The sequence below is a fragment of the Geotrypetes seraphini genome, chromosome 1, assembly GCF_902459505.1.
Source record: "Geotrypetes seraphini chromosome 1, aGeoSer1.1, whole genome shotgun sequence".
Taxonomy (NCBI): Eukaryota; Metazoa; Chordata; class Amphibia; order Gymnophiona; family Dermophiidae; genus Geotrypetes; species Geotrypetes seraphini.
In genome coordinates, this window is record NC_047084.1 from 465,696,690 (window position 1) to 465,712,342 (window position 15,653).

General features: G+C 43.0%; 1 pseudogene; it reads right to left on the reverse strand.

Moving 5' to 3' along the window:
- Window positions 1–295: 295 nt before the first annotated feature.
- On the reverse strand, window positions 296–15,047 carry LOC117368259 (annotated as a pseudogene).
- Between the last annotated feature and the right edge of the window lie 606 nt (window positions 15,048–15,653).

Genomic DNA, 15,653 nt, shown 5'->3' on the forward strand with positions numbered 1-15,653 from the left:
GTATCTGACAGCAGGGAGTGGGCTTGTAGTTTGGATTTGAATGCTGCTAGGGAGGGAGAATGACGTATTGATTCAGGTAGCTTGTTCCAGGCATACGGCGCCACAAGAAAGAAGGGACGGAGTCTGGAGTTGGCAGTGGAAGAGAAGGGTACAGATAAGAGGGGCTTGCCCGACAAACGGAGATAACGGGGAGGAGCATGGGGGGGAGATAAGTGAAGCGAGATATGGGGGCTTCAGAGCGAATGCACTTGTAAGTCAGCAAGAGGAGTTTAAACTGTATGTGGAGATGGACGGGGAGCCAATGAAGCAATTTGAGGAGAGGGGTAATATGAGAATAGCGGCTCTCATGGAACATGAGTCGTGCAGCAGCATTTTAAATGGATTGAAGAGGCGAGAGGTGGGCATGCAGGAGGCCCGAGAGAAGTACGTTGCAGTAGTCTAAGCACGAGGTGACAAGAGCAAGGACAAGGGTTTTGGTCATGTGTTCAGAGAGAAGAGAATGGATTTTGGTAATATTATAGAGGAGGACGCGACAGGATTTGGCGGTCTGTTGGATTTGAGCAGAGAAGAGTCAAAGATCACCCCAAGGTTGCGAGCCGATGAGACAGGGAGGAGGATAGTGTTATCCACCGAAATAGAGAACAGCGGGAGGGGGGAGGCAAGTTTAGGTGGAAAGATAAGGAGTTCAGTTTTAGCCATATTCAGTTTGAGATGGCGGCGAGACATCCAAGCAGCATTGTCGGACAGGCAGGCTGAAATTCGGGCCTGAACTCCCGCAGAGATATCCAGCGTGGAGAGGTAGATATGGGAGTCATCAGCACAGAGGTGATACTGAAAACCATGAGAGGAGATCAGCATATCAAAAGAGCGGTTTATATGGAAAAGAGGAGAGGGCCCAGGACAGAGCCTTGGGGTACACCGATAGACAGCGGGATGGCATCAGAGGAGGATCCACCGTAACATACACTGAAGGTACGACGAGAGAGATAGGAAGATAACCAGGAGAAAGCAGAACCCCGGAATCCCAGCGAGGACAACACGTCAAGGAGGAGGCAGTGATCAACAGTGTCGAAGGCAGCAGACAGATCGAGAAGAATGAGGATAGAGTATAGTCCATTGGATCTGGCTAGGAGCAGGTCGTTAGAGACTTTAGCAAGGGCAGTTTCAGTACAGTGATTGAGAGGAAAGGAAGTCCAGGCAACGGCGGTGAACAGCGCATTCGAGTAGTTTGGGCTGGAAACAGATCAGAATTTGGGGATATCCCTAATCAAAATGATTGAGGGTGCTAAATCCCACAGAAATGACCCCTCCATGGACACAGTCAAGAGGTTTGCTCAATATTAGGGGTGCTCAAGCACCCATAGCACCCACAGAGCTGGCTCTTATGTCCCTAATGAATAGGCATGAAAGAGATTTACATACAATGGAGGTAGTGGGTATGCAAAATCTCTCTTATGCAGATTCATTAGAGATATCCCATAAATCTGGCCTGTTTGCAACTCTCTAGGTCAGAATTTTAATAAGACTGACATTGAATCCTCATTCTGGATTTTTTTTTTTTTTTTAACCTTTCTTAGACATTGTACCCTTGATGCAGATTATCAAGTTATAGACACTCTAGCTAAAGCCTCTACCAGACTCTGGAATGATCTTTATCATAGCTTCCACTACTGAGGAAATAACATTCAAATCAAATGTGGGTAATATGATACCATGTTACTGGAATAAACACATTTCTCAATTAGCTATCAGAGGCAAAACTTTCCTCAGGTCAGGACAGTAAACAGCAATTATGGTACCCTGCCCTGTGAGTGTTGGAGTTTTTACCACAGCAATAAAAAAAAACCCTAATGCAACTTGATAAAAGGGGGCCACAGCTACCACACTACTTTATCCTAAACTAAAACTAAAATTAATTTTTTCTACCTTTGTTGTCTGGTCATTTACTTTTTCTAAATAAGTTGGTGCCAGTCTTTGATTTCTGCTCTCCTTGTTTTCCTAACTCTCTTGACAATATTTCCTGTCAAATTGTCATTTTCTCTTTCTTCTCCTTTTCCACTCAGCTTTCTTCAATTTATTTTTCTGCCTTTGTCCAGATTTCATTCTTTCCTACTATACAGTCTACAGTTTCCCTTTTTTTATTTAACACACATTGGCTCCCGATCACACACAGAATAATGTACAAAATAGCCCTCATAACCTTCAAAATCAGGGCTTCAAATATGCCAGCCTTCCCAGATAAATGATGAATTCCTTACAATACTCTAAAATCCCTGAGATCAGCTGAACAATACCTATTATCCATCCCGTCCTTGAAAGTTATTAATACTAGACGCACAGACATCTTTTCGGTTACAACCCCCAAATCTGGAACTCATTAGAAAGATTTAAATGTTCATCGAAGAGCTTTCTCTTTAGAGACACCTTTGCAGACTAATAAGTCAGTTGATCAGTAATCAAACTCAGGATTTTTAACTCTGCCCTCTTTCTTTTCAATTAATTATTATTTCTCTCTTATTTTCCCTTTCCCGATGTTATTATCTTACATGTTTTCTATCCTATTAAGAATTGTAGTTCAATATAAAGGCCGTCTTTTCCTTATAATGACTGGAATAGCCATCCAGATGATAACCCGAAACTGGAAGAACTATGATCGTTTAAATTTTCCTTTCTGGTGGGCAAATCTTTGCTCCAGTTATAGATTTGAAAGGATGATAGTTTGGGGCATGGTAATATGTTTAAATTGGTATGGGGCCCGTTGACATCTTATGTTACCTCACTATAAGAGGTTTTTGATTGTGAGTCAGTTTTTGTTTATTTTGGTACACATCTAGAGAAGGGTGGGAGGGTGGGGTTATTTCTGTCATAATTTGATTTTTAAATATTTACACTTGGGATGGGTGGGAAGATGAAAAGATATGGCTAATAGGATAAGGTTATTGGGGAAATCTATATTTCTGTGTTTTATTAAATTATCATTAGGTGAGTGGGTGGGGGGGGAGAAATTGATTAGCTTTGTATATTTGAAAGGTAAATGTGCTTAAATTGAAGGGGATAGACTTAGTAGATAAGGACAGGTTGTTCACCCTCTCCAAGGTAGGGAGAACAAGAGGGCACTCTCTAAAGTTGAAAGCGGATAGATTCCGTACAAACGTAAGGAAGTTCTTCTTCACCCAGAGAGTGGTAGAAAACTGGAACGCTCTTCCAGAATCTGTCATAGGGGAAAACACCCTCCAGAGATTCAAGACAAAGTTAGACAAGTTCCTGCTAGTCTCAGTTAGGGTGCTGGTCTTTGATCGGAGGGCTGCCATGTGAGCAGACTGCTGGGCACGATGGACCACTGGTCTGACCCAGCAGTGGCAATTCTTATGTTCTTATGTTCTATATATGATATATTTATGTATTCAAGAGCATTATATTGAAGATAGGAAAACCAATAAAGATTTTAAAAAAATAATAATTGTAGTTCCTCCCTTTCTCCTTTTGTTATTGGTTAGTTGGTTTTTTTTTTGGGGGGGGGGTTGTTATGTCTTGTATATGTGATTTTATTTATCATTTTGTATCCCCTATTTTTTTAACTTATAAATCGCTTAGAACTATTGATAAGCATTAAATCAAATTTTAATAAAACTTGAAACTTACTTTGTCTTCCTTCAGCTTGTCATCTCTTTCTATCACTCTGGCTCTCCTATTTCACTTCCTCTTATTTCCCAGTCTCTCTCTAATTCTATTCTCTTTCTTCTCCCCCATCCAGCATTTGACCATGTCTCCCACTTCCATCCAGCATCTGCCCTCCTCTCTCTTTCCCTTCCATCCAGTGTCTGCTCCCTCTCCGCTTCTCCCCATTCCACCCAGCACCTGCCCCCCTCCCTCTCTTCCCCCTCATTCAGTGTCTGCCCTTTCTCTCTATCCTCCTTTCATCCAGCACCTCCTCTCTCCCCTTTCTATCCAGCACCTGACCTCCTCTCCCCCTTCTATCCAGAAGCTGCCCCTTCTTTCTCTCCCCCTTCCTCCCATCTAGCACTTGAACCCTCTCTCTCCCCTTTCATCCAGTGCCTAACCTCTTTTCTCTCCCTTCCATTCAGCATCTGTCCCCTCTACTCCTTTCCATTCAGCATCTGCTTCATCTCCCCCTTCTATCCAGCATCTGCCCTCCTGTCTCTCCCCTTCTATCTAGCATTTGCACTCTCTCTCTCCTCCCTTCCATCCAGTGTTTGACCCCTATCTCTCTCCTCCTCTTCCATCCAGCATCTGATAACTCTCTCCCCTTCCATCCAATGCATGACTTCCTCTCTCCCCCTTCCATTTAGAATCTACTTCATCTCCCCCATCCATCCAGCACCTGACCTCCTCTCTCTCACCTTCTATCCAGCATTTGCACTCTCTCTCCTCCCTTCCATCCAGTGTCTGACTCCTCTCTCTCTCCTTCCCTTCCATCCAATACCTGACCTCCTCTCTCTCCCTTACATCCAGCATCTGACCCCTCTCTCCCCCTTTCTATCCAGCACCTGATCCTCTCTCTTCCCTTTTCCATCCAGAAACTGACCTCCTCTCTAACCTCTTTCCATCTATTGCCTGATCCCCTCTTTCCCCTTTCCATCCAGCGTGTCTCTCCCCCTTTCTTCAGTGGCAGCAAAACAAAGATAAAAGCATCATGGGGCCACTCTATTCATCCTTGTGGCTGCTGGCCCCACCTCCTTCTGACATCACTTTCAGTTCTGGGACAGATCCATCAGCTATGAGAATGACTAGAGCGGCCCCTTGATGCCTTTATCTTTGTTTTGCTGTTACTGGAATAGCAGCAGTAATGGGGTGTGGGGAGATTTTTAGGGGTAAAACCATAGATACAAATACAAAATCGGGTGTTAAGATAAATAGTCAAAACCAAAAAATATCTTACAACCTTCTTGCACAAAAATATCAACTTTAACACTGGGGGTGGGCCTCAGAGACCTGGAATTCAGGCAGTTGACTGCTAGTTTTTGTTGCAGGTCAATATCTCAATCATCAGCCCAGACCCAAAGATAATTTTTTTATGTTACGAATCATTTTGAAATTTTTTAAATATATTTTATAAATATTTAAACTTAATTTTCAACATTTTTTAAAATTTCATCAATACAAGATAAGATAGTGCCTATACTTTCAAAAAAGCACTTATTTTTATAAACGCCGCTGAAAGTGTACGGTACTGGTTAAAATTCATGCAAGTTATATAATCTAGATCAAGATTGAATGTACATTATAGTGCATTTATTTTGGAAAGAGATGATGGGAGGTCTTTATTGGCAGCCATAAACTTGTTATTACAATGGCGTGCCTGACCCGCTGAGGTCTTTTCTCCCTTATAAACTAAGTAAAAAAAATTTATAAATTAAATTAAACTATGGGCTCCTTTTACTAAGGTGCGCTAGCGTTTTTAGTGTGCGCTGCATTGCCGTGCGCGCTAACCCTGTACTACACGCCAAAAACTAACGCCAGCTCAATGCTGGCGTTAGTGTCTAGAGCGCATGGCAATTCTATCGCAGCTTACTAAAAGGAGCCCTATGAATCAAAACTAACATTATGTTCATGTTTATTGTACATCTGATAAAACCAGAGGACATAATTTGAGGTTGAGGGGTGGTAGATTCAGGGGCAATGTTAGGAAATTCTACTTTATGGAGAGGGTAGTGGATGCCTGGAATGCGCTCCCGAGAGAGGTGGTGGAGAGTAAAACTGTGACTGAGTTCAAAGAAGCGTGGGATGAACACAGAAGATTTAGAATCAGAAAATAATATTAAAGATTGAACTAGGCCAGTACTGGGCAGACTTGCACGGTCTGTGTCTGTATATGGCCGTTTGGTGGAGGATGGGCTGGGGAGGGCTTCAATGGCTGGGAGGGTGTAGATGGGCTGGAGTAAGTCTTAACAGAGATTTTGGCAGTTGGAACCCAAGCACAGTACCGGGTAAAGCTTTGGATTCTTGCCCAGAAATAGCTAAGAAGAATTTTAAAAAAATTTAAATTGAATCAGGTTGGGCAGACTGGATGGACCATTCGGGTCTTTATCTGCCGTCATCTACTATGTTACTATGTTACTATGATATCCCGCTTAATGCAGTAGGTCAGTGCGGCTTACAAACTAAAATGAAATTAGGTACTTGAAAAAAAAAAAAACCTACTCTATCTGTCCGAAAGGCTCACAATCTAGCTAAGGTACCTGGTTAAAATTAAAAAATATATATAATACAATTCCAAGGTGGCGATAAGTTACACTTCAAAAAGAAATTTAAAAAACAGCAAAATTAATTTAAAAAAAAAATTGAAATAAAGAAAGAAGATAAAAAATTAAAATAAATAAAACAAATTATAATACATGTTGTTTGGATGGTACCCACTATTTGTTTTAGTGTTTTTTTCTTCAACAGCCTCCCCTCCCTGGATTGGAACACACACGCTTTCCACAGTTACTTTACCTTCAGCTGTCAAACAAAAATTAGTTTAAAAAAAAACCAACAGCTGCCAGCCAATTCCTCTTGCTGACTTCTCCCACCCCTACCACTTTTAAGTCTGAGCAGAACAGTACTTTGTTCCTCTCCATTTATATCAGTTCCAAATGTCTACCTTGGTTCTGGGAAAAGAGGCTTCCCAATAGAGCTTCTCCATCATAATCTCTCCAGGTCCCAGCTTCCAACTGTCCTCCTTTTCCTTTGGCATAGACAGACAGCCAATTTTAAGCAGGCCTGAGCCCAAAATGGGTGGACATCGCTCTCTATACTCTTTCTTCCAACCATACCCCCCCCCCACCCCCAGCCTGTGCAGCAGCCTCTCTTTCCCTCCCTTCCCACCCACCTACGCCCATGCAGCTTCTCTCTTTCCCTCCTTTCGCACCCACCCCTGCCTTATTCAGCATCTTCAGGTTGCCGGCAGCAGCTCCTAAACGCTTCTGGCTGCAGACCCAGAAGCCTTCCCTTTAACGCAAAATGCAAACTCGTCAGAGGGAAGACTTTTGGGTCAGCCACCGGCAATGCATAGGAACTGCTGCTGGTGGCTAGAAGCCTGTGCCTGCTGGGTTGGCAGGCCAGGCCTATTCAGTTCTGCCTCCTGGTTACATTCCTGCTTCTGAGGCTATGAGATTTCTCCTTTCCTACTCATCTAAGGGTGGTTTATATGCTCCAAGGGGGATCTGACACATCCCTCCCCCTTCTCCTCTGGGCCACTCAGATGGCTAATTCCTGGGTAATGTAGTTGGACTGCCTTCATCCCTTAACTCCATCCAGTTTGTGCAGAACTAGCAGGTTTGCCTTAGAGCTAGAGTTACTAGATGTCCAGATTTCCTTGGACAGCTTTTCAAAACCCAGCACTTTATCTGGGTTTTGAAAAGCCTCTTCAAATCGTGTCGGGCGGGGAGAAAGTTCACAAGTTCGCGCACGCGAAGACTTCCTCCCTGCCCGACAAGAGCAGTCAGCAGGGGGCATGGCTAGGGCGGGACTAGGGGCAAGATTAGGGCATTACTGGGCGGGCCTGGGGGGTGGGTCTAGGGGGGTCTGGATTTTCTGATTGAAAAATCTGGCAACTCTTCTTAGAGCTCATAAATTCACCCTCCTCCCCTTCAAAGGGACATACACACCCTTTTCCTTTAAATGCCAGTTAGGCCAGAATTTTCTCCCCTTGTACTGTCCTGGGAAGGCTCTGTTCGCATTTGCCAAACATGGCTATGGTGGGTTCTGTGTTCTTGATTGCTGATTTCTCTGGCTTGGGTCACTGTGTGATCACTTTTTATGTCTTTTTTGCCTCTTTTTTTTGTGCCCATCTCCAAAGTACATACAATCACATTTAGGTGCCATTTTAAAGGATAGTGTATAGCTAGACCATGTACGGTATATGCCAGCATTCTGGTCATTTATGCACATATATGGCACATAAATATCGGTGGCCTCCTTACAGAATTTGCTCTGAATTTCAAAATGCACATGTCCTATTTTAGACTTACTCAACTGCCTGCCCTAACAGCAGGTGAAAACATGGCCACCAGTTATGACCCGCTAAGCAAAAAGGTACCAAAAGTGGAGTATGTGACTTATTTATACTACAAGACAGAAGGATATCAACTGCAGAATCCTGCAAAATTTCAGCCTCAGGCATGGACTAATTACGTATTTCAAAAATAGGCTTAGAGAGCCATTTTTGAAAGGTCATCTAAGTCCGACTTTGGATGTTTCCTGCAAAATGTTCAAAGTCAGAAACATCCAAGCAGCTATTTTGGAATGGTTAGCCACTAGAAATCATCTACTTGGATGTTCAGGCCGCCAGGATGTCCAAGCCACCAAAACATCCAAACTTATTATACCTCATTTTTGATCCAAAAAACGTCCAAGTTGACATGTCCAAATGGTCTGTATTTGTATTTAGGAGGGGCAAACCTTGTAACGGACTGGCCACCCAGACATGCCATCAGAGCAGTGGGACACCTTACAGCAGTGTCCACAGACCGGTGCCAGTCCACAGAATTTTCCTGCCGGTCCACAGGGCCGGCACATGCATCAGACCCAAGACAGTGTTCTTCAACTGCCAGTCTGCAGTGCAATCGATGCAGTGTTATCTTCGGGCCGGCTCCCTCTTCCTCACTGCCACAGTGCACAAAGCTGCAGGCAGTGGCTCCTATGCACGTCCTGCACCTGAACCAGAAGCCTTCTCTCTGATGTCGCAACGTCAGAGGGAAGGCTTTTGAATGAGGTGTGGGAGGTGGGAGGAGCCGCTGCCCGTAGCTTTGTGCACTGCTCAGTGAGGAAGAGGGAGCCGGCTCAAAAATAACACCGGGGGCAGCATAAAACGGCTAGGCGGGAGCAGGCCAGAAGTTAAGGCACAGCAAAGAGGGAGGGAGACAACAAATGTAGGGGGAATGATTTTAGTTTTGAATTTAGTGATCGAATGGTGTCAATTTTGATAATTTACATCTGCTGTCTATATTTTAAACTGTTCAGGAAGAAATGCATTTTATTTCTCTGGGGGTTGTACTGCATGCAGAGTCTTGCATCTTAGTTGTTTGTTTGTATATATTAGTACTTTTAGCTTTTGGTCCCGTATTTGCATAGGGGTTATCTGTGTTCTGGTAGGAATAAATGTTGAGAAGCATACAGTGTGCTTTGTGTAGTTTAATTTTGTAGTTAACAAGATTATATTGTGTGTACAGTATATATGAAAAATGAATGGAGAAAATAGTGTTACATTAATACTATTATGGGGGCGGGGTCTGGGGCAGAGATGGGTGGGGTCTGGTCCACAACTTAGCCCATTGTTCTTCAACTGCCAGTCCGCGGACCGGTGCCGGTCCACAAAATAATTATTTTATTTCCGCTAGTCCATAGGTGTAAAAAGGTTGAAGAACACTGCCTTAGAGGGCACTGCTGTGAACTTCACACAAACAGTACCACATGCACATCTCATCATGACCCCCTTATAATTTAGAGTGAGCCCCCCCAAAACCAAGTGGCACCTATATGGCAGTAGAGTAGGGTTTTGGTTGGCTAACACTTAACACCATAGATGTTGTGGTTAGAGTGCCCTATAGGTCTGGCTCCTCCTCTCTATGGTTCACTAGTCCACCCACCTGCTACTTAAGACATCTGTGTGATGCTCTACCTGGCTTTCCCATACCAGATGCTGCTGTTTTACAGACAGGTATGTACTTTTTCATTCAGAGTTTTGTGGGGTAGGAGGTGGTGTGTAATCACTGGAGGAGTGTGGGGGGAGTCAATTCTTAGTCCCTCCAGTGGTCATCTGGTCAATTTGGGTACCATTTTGACACTTCTAAAACAGGTCTAGCCCAAAACATCAAAGTTCCGTCCAGGATGTCTTAAAAAATGTTTGATTATAGCTGCAAAACGTCCAAGTCTAAACCTGCCCAAAGCCCGCCCAGTTACACACCTCCAATGTACCCCTTGATCCTTGGACACACAGTGGGGAAAACGTCCTGCTAGACATCCAGAAAACATTTTGAAAATCAGCACTTTGACGTTTTTGCAAGCCAGTGGTGTGGAAAGGGGAGAAGGAATAAGGAAAGAGAGGGGATCAGAAATTGGAGGGTTGACACGATCCATATTTGCCTAAAAAGGTTGATCCAGTTCTGGATTTACCCCACTGTATTAGGATTTGTAGTTTCTGATTTTCCATTTCATTTCCTAAAAAAAGCAAGATTACATGTCCTTGCATCTAGGACTGAATCAATCCTGTCAGGCAAATCTGGATCTAGTTGACAACCTTAGGAAAGAGAGAGGAGGCAGGAAGAAGTTTACAGATGATCACAGGGAGAAAAGGATGAAAAAGAAGTTCCAGAATATAGTGGAGGAAAATAAGACTATAGCAGTGACATAGCCACAAGGTGGGGGCAGGCTTCCCCCTCACTTTGGGCTCAGGCCCCCTCCAAACGTGCACTTCCTGTTAACAAGGCTGGTGGGAATAAGTCCTGCCAATCAAAGAAATTTATTGCTGAGTTGCTCCCCTTCATGCTGCTGCAGTACAAAAGTCAGCAGTGTGTCTCTAGCTGCTTACATCGGAATTCCTCATACATGCTCAGTTTGCGCAAGAACTAAGCGTGCTCGAGGCATCAACGGCTAGTGGCATGCTCCCAACTTCCTGTGTACTGCAGTAGCACAAGGATGAGGTTTGGCTGGCAAGACTTTGGCATCCACACCAGGAAAGGTATTATTTTGTTTTGCCGGGGTCAGGGAGAAAAGAAAGAATGCATTGCTGCCCCCCCCCAGTCCACCTCTGCTCCCAACCACCCCCCAAAAATTGGAGGGCTAGCTATGCCCCTCAAATTAAGTTGGTCATCCAATCTCCTACAATTATGCAACAAGAGGGAAATTCTGTGCAACTTTCACAGTTGCAAAAGCACAGAAAAATGGGTCCTCAAACAAAGCTTGCCTCACCATCACCCGCGGAATCCTGGATCTGAGAGGATCTGGACTTGTGGCTGCTTTGGCTCTCTCTGATGATCCTAGTGCAGACGGAGGAGGTTGGACTGATGTGAGGCTTCTGCTGAAGAATCTGTGTCCCTGGGGCATTGCACACAGATGAAGCTCCATAGGAGTAAGTATGGCCATTGGAGTGGGGGTCAGGACCATTTTCACAGGAGTCTGGAGTGATATTGGAGCTCTCATTGCGAGTAACAGCAGGGCCTGGAAGAGAAAGAGATATGCAGTGAGATATAAATGTTGTAGGGGGAGAGACAGATGAGAGCATAGAGTAAAAGAGTGAAAGGAGCCTAAAGGATAGAGAAGCTAAGAGAAGAAAGAAAACTTTAAAAATATAGCACAGAAGCGCACTGCATGAATGTGTGGTGCAGTGGTTAGAACTACAGTTTCGGCACCCTGAGGTTGTGGGCTCAAATCCCACACTGCTCTTTGTGACCCTAGCAAGTCACTTAATCCCCATTGCCCCAGGTACATTAGATAGAGTGGGAGCCCGCCGGAACAGTTAGGGAATAATGCTGAATAGTTTGTAATCTGCATAGAATTGTAGGATATTTAATCTAAGCTTCTATTTGTGCATCGATCATACCTATACAGGCTCAAGGCGACTGTAAAGAGAGGCAAGAGGGGGAGAGTGGAGGAAGGGAGGAGAGGGGAGGATAAAGGAGATTAATGGCTCCTTTTTACTAAGGTGCGCTAGCGTTTTTAGCGCACGCACAAAATTACCACATGCTAAACTGCGCGGTACGCTTCTAGAACAATGCCAGCTCAATGCTGGCGTTAAAGTCTAGCGTGCACAGCAATTTAGCGTGCACTATTCCGCGCATTAAGGCCCTAATGCACCTTAGTAAAAGGAGCCCATAGTATGGAACAGATGGGTTTTCAGTTTTCTTCGGAAGATGATGTAGCAAGGTTCAGTTCTGGTCCTTTCTGTAAGGCCATTCCAAGTTTTTACTCCTAGAAAGGTAAGCATGGAGTGCAGGGCAATTCTTATGTTCTTATGTTTGGTTATGAAACAACAATATGTATTCAGAAAGACATCAAGGAGGAGGTGAACATAAGGGTCATGGACGAGTATGATTACCCACTGGAATAATTGTAATATACAATTTGTGTGCAATTAAGTGGATGTTGGAGACCCTTTGGACCTCTGTCCATGCTGGACACTCGGAAGTGGGGTGTTTTGCTACTGTGGAACTTTTCAGTACCCCCTCATAAACCTCACAGTATTTGTGTCATTCATTTTTCAAAGGACGTTTTGCTTAACCACTTTACAATGCTGGCTAAGGTAATATGCTGTTTCAATGTGAGCACAAAAATGGGCGGACATTATCGTTGACTTTCTCTTTTACTTTCATTTTTTTCTCTCTTTTTGTTTTTATTTCCATTTTGTGCTTTGTTGATTTGCAAAGTTTTTGTTCATTTTTATTTACTCCTTTATATTAAAAAAATCTTGTATTATTAATATTCAAATTTTACTCCCATCGTCTTTTTCTAGGTGGCACAACACTAGTTACTCTTAGGGCCCCTTTTCTAAAGCTGCGGTAGTGAGTCCTGGTGTGGCAAATGCAATGCACCCCGCAGGAATGGGCTGCGTTGCATTCGTCGCATGGGACTTGCTACTGCGGCTTTGTAAAAGGGGCCCTTAGTCATCTAGTATCCCCTGATATAGGTAGACAAACTGAAAAATTTAAAGCTAAACTTAAGATATTTCTTTTCAAAGACGCCTTTGCTCTTTAATCCTAGTTCTCACATAGAAATACTTTCACTCCTTGATGTCCTTTGGAAAATCAAACTGCTGAGTTCACTTGCACAACCAAAACGCTTCTCTTGAAGCGAGCCTTACCCTAATGTATTTCCATTCCCAATTCACCTCCCTTTTCTTTTTATCTCGATGCAATTACATACTTACCTTCCCCCTTTCTCCTCCCATCTTATGTATTCAGTGAGATTATGCCCTGTATTTTTAACCTTTGATACGATGGTTTTTTTTTTTACTTTGATTTTATTGTACACCGTTTAGACCAGGGGTGGGCAACTCCAGTCCTCGAGAGCCAGAATCCAGTTGGGTTTTCAGGATTTCCCCAATGAATATACATAAGATCTGTTTGCATGCACTGCTTTCAATGCATATTCAATGGAGAAATCTTGAAAACCCAACTGGATTCCGGCCCTCGCGGACCAGAGTTGCCCACCCCTGGTTTAGACACTTGCTTGATAAACGGTATATTAAAAATAAAGAAACTTGAAACATGTTGAGATGATAACTACAAGAACTGAACTAACATATAAGCTGTTGTCACCATGCCATTGAGTATTCTTTTATGTGAATATAAATTAAAGCTCCAAGTTAGTTCAGATTACTTACTGCTTTGAGTTTTGGACGTGTCATTTGGAGTGATTGCCTCGTTGCTGATAAATCAAACAGAATAAATTCATATTTGTGCGTGAGTTATCCACTCTTGAATTAATCACAGGACAGCCACTGTAATTTTAATGCCTAATTCAGAGGTTGGCTTCTCTCCTCTTGTATAATAACAAAAAATAAATTCTCACCACTGCAAGGGGAGGAGGACCTTTCATAGTCCAGCTGATTTGCCTCAGGCTCCCCTGTGGCCTCCTTTCCCTCTCCAGGCACCTCAGAAACATTGGAGGTTGATTCTGACATCTGGTAAAAAAGAAAAAAATGGAAACTCATGAGTTACTGATTAGTATTGTGGAATGTGTCAGAGTTCTTGTACAGACAGCTAAAGTTCTGGCTGTTGAGCTGTTCTGGAACCTTCAGTTGCTTTATCACAGTAAAGGAGTTCCGACCTTTTTCTAACTCCAAAACTTCTAGAAAAGGTACTATGTCTTCCTTCCTGACTTATGGGATACATCCCCCCAAAGGGAAAATATTTATTTATTCAATTCATTTTCTATCTTGTCCTCCCCAAAGAGCTCAGGACAGGTTACAGGTTTTTTTTTGGGGGGAGCGAGGGTTCTAGTATAAGTTTTTATCCTAATTCAACGCATACTAGGGATCTAGTATCAATAACCATAATATACAGATTAAATTTGTCACAGTTATAGTACAAGATTTTACAATAGACGTTTTTATCCTAATGTGAAACATACCGAGGATCTTGTATCAATATACATTTCTTTGTAATCTATCGGTCATGGGAGTTAGGTGAACAGGTATGTTTTTATTGCTTTCCTAAAGTTGAGGAGTTGGTAGATGTGGGAATAGGAACGTCGTTTAGCAGTATGTGTATGTGTGTGGGGTCTTGTCTCTTCTCTTCACACATGGAATTTCTATCCATATGGATTCCACACTGCTATCTATGTCATGTTGAATGTTTATTTTATTTGATTCAATTCCCTCTTTAACATTCGAGCATATCCCAACCCCAATTTGATCTACTCTATTCTTGAAATATAATTTGTACTCAGATAATACAGTTTCCCATTGATTGTCCTCCTTCCACCAAGTCTCTGAGATGCCTATTATAGCTATCTCATCATTCAGTGCTATATACTCTCCTATTTTAGTTTTTAGGCTTCTTGCATTTGTATACAGATACTTCAAATTGATTTTTTTCCTTGTATCTACAGGCTGCTGAGAAGATGACAAGGATAACTTGACCTCTTTACTCTGCTTCCCTCTTAAGCACTCTTGGCTTTCTTTCAACATTTTTGAAACCTCTATTGGGAATCCCTAAATGTTCAACAGTATCCTTCAAGGATACTCCATACCGAAACTGCAAACTTCTGCTTACCTGTGTATTTGCAAGGAGGGTGTATACTGGGGAGAAGCATGAGTGAGACTTAGGTGGGGCTCCCACTTATGCCCCTTCCAGTTGAAAATACCATATCATCACATCTCTCCCCACTAGCAGGGGTGCCAGCAGAAGACTTCCAAGCAGCTCAAAGTTGCTTAGTAGAATCATGGCGCTGTCCTCTGAGCTCTGGGTCTTGCTGTGTTTTGTGCCTTTCTTCATACAGATTTCCTGAGAAGGTTGAAACTTAGCAAGACCTTGAATGAATGTACACACGGGCTCAGAAGTCCTGCATGATTCCAGTTGTACTGCTGCAGTGGAAGATCCAGGCATGCTCCAACAACATAGCACCTGCGAATCATGGTCCCTCCACTCCCCACCTCCTTCTGGACCACTGAGGTTTGCACAGGTTGCCTGAAGGTACTTAGATGGATTTAAAGCCCCCTAAACTTTCTGTGTGTAACTTCATAATAGGCTGCATTAAAAAAGTGTTGCATAGTGTTGTACCCATCAGGCCAGTAATGCAAGTAACTTTGCCTAGTTTTGCAATGAGCATATTTACAAGCAGGGATCTGGCTGTATGACAGCCCAGTATTTAAACCCAACTGGTGAGTGTACCTTGTGTTTCAAAATCAGATTGTTTTGTGCAGGCTTTAAAGAATGTGTTAAGTTTGCTGTTTGCAGTTGAGTGTCCTCCTAAAACTTTTCCCTGAAATCACCAGAAATACTACATAGCATCACCAGCAGCTGCAAAATTATCCTTCTCTTTTGTACTCTGCTTTTTTTCTTCTTCTTCTTCTTCCTTTCATTGTTTCATGAATTTCTTTGGCATTGCTGTGTGCCTAAAAAATTTTTGAATCTGAATCTGAGGAAGAAGGTGACATAAATGACATAAAGGGGAGAGCGTAACTGATCACTAGTTTTTAACTTTTTTAAATC